Source organism: Nicotiana tomentosiformis, chromosome 2, assembly GCF_000390325.3.
Source record: "Nicotiana tomentosiformis chromosome 2, ASM39032v3, whole genome shotgun sequence".
Lineage (NCBI taxonomy): Eukaryota > Viridiplantae > Streptophyta > Magnoliopsida > Solanales > Solanaceae > Nicotiana > Nicotiana tomentosiformis.
This window is the reverse complement of record NC_090813.1, coordinates 187,085,375-187,087,726: the sequence shown is the minus strand read 5'-3', so window position 1 is coordinate 187,087,726 and position 2,352 is coordinate 187,085,375. Positions and strand designations below refer to the sequence as shown.

The 2,352-nt window shown below is 37.0% G+C and overlaps 1 long non-coding RNA gene across 1 annotated transcript; it reads right to left on the bottom strand.

Annotated features, from left to right (window-relative positions):
* Positions 1 to 957: 957 nt before the first annotated feature.
* LOC108943663 (uncharacterized) lies at positions 958 to 2,029 on the bottom strand. The gene is made up of 2 exons (XR_001967615.3): positions 1,674 to 2,029; positions 958 to 1,321 (listed from the first exon to the last, which is right to left on the bottom strand). It is a non-coding gene; the product is annotated as an uncharacterized lncRNA (long non-coding RNA).
* Between the last annotated feature and the right edge of the window lie 323 nt (positions 2,030 to 2,352).

The window sequence follows — 2,352 nt, the reverse complement described above, 5'->3', positions numbered from 1 at the left end:
ATCGCATGTCTACGTGCTTTAACTACTTATTTTAACTTTGTGCAGCATGCCTAGTTGATTTTCCTGCTCTTTCCTTGTTCTTTATCAGTCTTAATTTTAGGATTCTTGTTGTTAACTGATGTATTTATCGATTTAAGCTGTGTGTTTACTTTTGAGACTACGAGGCGATACCTCGGGAGTTATCCCAGTACATTTACTTTTGAGACTACGAGACGGTTCGAGGTTCCTCGGGAGTTCTCCCTGAATATTTACTTTTGAGACTACGAGGCGGTATCTCGGGAGTTCTGTGTGCACATTTACTTTTGAGATTATGAGTTGGTACCTTGGGAGATCTCTTTACTTATTTACTTTAGGACTACGAGACGGTATCTCGGAAGATCCCCTACTATATACCCTTGTGTGTTGTACTGCTATTTTTGTTGTGTTTCCTTTTGATAAATTCCAGTCTCTTAATATAGTGTTATATTCCCCTGCCTTATTTATTACATTACAGTAGGCTTGACCTGAACTCTTCACTACTCGACCGAGGTTAGGCTTGACACTTACTGGGTACCATTATGGTGGACTCATGTTACTCTTCAGCACATGTTTTGTGTGCAGATCCAGGTGCTCATTATCAGCCACGTCATCAGTGAGCAGTGACAGTTGGAGAGTTCAAGGTATATCTGCCGCGTCTGCAGACCTCAGAGTCTCCCTCTATTCTCCTCTGTGTCAATTACCTTCTGTACTTCTAGTATCTTTTATAGAGATACTAGTTTCCTTCTGTAGCTTGTGACTTATGATGTTCCGAGTTTTGGGAATACTGTGTATTTCTAGAGTGTTGGTTATTGTACATGCCGAGCGACATTGTTACCAGCTATTTGGTTATCTGTTGCAGTTAGTTGTTAAATTTTACTTTTATTTTTATTATTTTCGCAATTAGATAGGCTTATCTAGTCGTAGAGATTACGACTCTCATCCGTCAATATTTCATGCTCATTCTGCAAATTTTCCAAATAGTTTAGCCACAAATACTCAGATAGAGAGAGGGAGAGGGAGAGGGAGAGGGAGAGAGAAAGAGAAACGGGATCCGATATGTAACATACACAAAATCCGATGGTCACCATAGTACCTCTGGTTTGGAAAAAAGAAATCCCATGTCTTGATAGTAACTTCTAGCACTTGTCCGCCTTTGTCATCGCGAATGACACCTTTGTACAATCTCCCGTGCATAGTCTTTGCAATATCCTAGTCAAAGTTTTCAATCATATCTTTCAAATCGTCAAATCTGTATGGTTTCGCATCACCCAAGGGTGTTGGAGTCATTTTCCAAAGAGAACTCCTGAAGGAATATATAATCAATTAGAGTTGAGAATTTGCAAATGAAGATCTCCTCAAACTATATAGTCCTCTCCTTATAATTTTGGAACTCATATACGCTAGAAGAAGAAAATGGAGGATATAATGATCTAACCAATTGCCCCGAGTCTTAAAAATTCGAGTAAGAAATGCAAGTATATGTTTGTGTAATTTTCTTTCCCGGGAGTGATTTGAGTTAAATTTACAAATGGGTCTATAATCGTTAAGGTGATGTGACAAGAATAATTAAAATCTCATTATTATAACCAAATAATAGACAAAACCCAAGAAAATTATAGATCAAAAGAACCAAAAATCAAGAGATAGAAGCATACTCATCGGTGGCCATCTGCTCCTTTATTTTCTCGCAAACGATTTAATAAGACCCCGCTCACCGCATCGTTTGTGGGACTTAATATAATTTTCCTTTTGATAATAGAACACTGCATAGTCCCACCGCGCCAATTCCTTCCTCATATCTTCCAGGCTTTCCAAGCGTTCCATTGATTTGCACTTGCATGCAGTGAGAGGAATGTCATGTGTGAATTTTTTTTTTTTAAAACTCCTCCCAAATTAAGAGGATCTATAGTGTTTCCACATGACTCGAATCCAACAGCCGTAGGTGGAGGTGTTTTTACCATCTGAACAAGCCTCATTTGTTCACGTGTGAATTTAAAAGTTAAGTTATAGGAGGAACTACTTACAATTGTTAGGGAAATTTTGTATTTTTAGTTTAGTCCCTCAAATATGATCGAATCCTTATCTTGATCCTTCTGAATGTGACATTGACGAAATTTGTTAAATGACATGTGCACTTTTGATCCATGTGTTTGTGAATCTTCACAAATTTTACGAATTATTAATTATATAATTCGTATATTTCATTTTATGTGAACCTATTATTATTTGGGGAGTTAAATAAACTCTGAAAAAGTTCACATAAAATGAAACTGCATAGTATCAATGTTTTATAAAAAAACACATAGTATCGAGACAATATACACAATTTGAGGA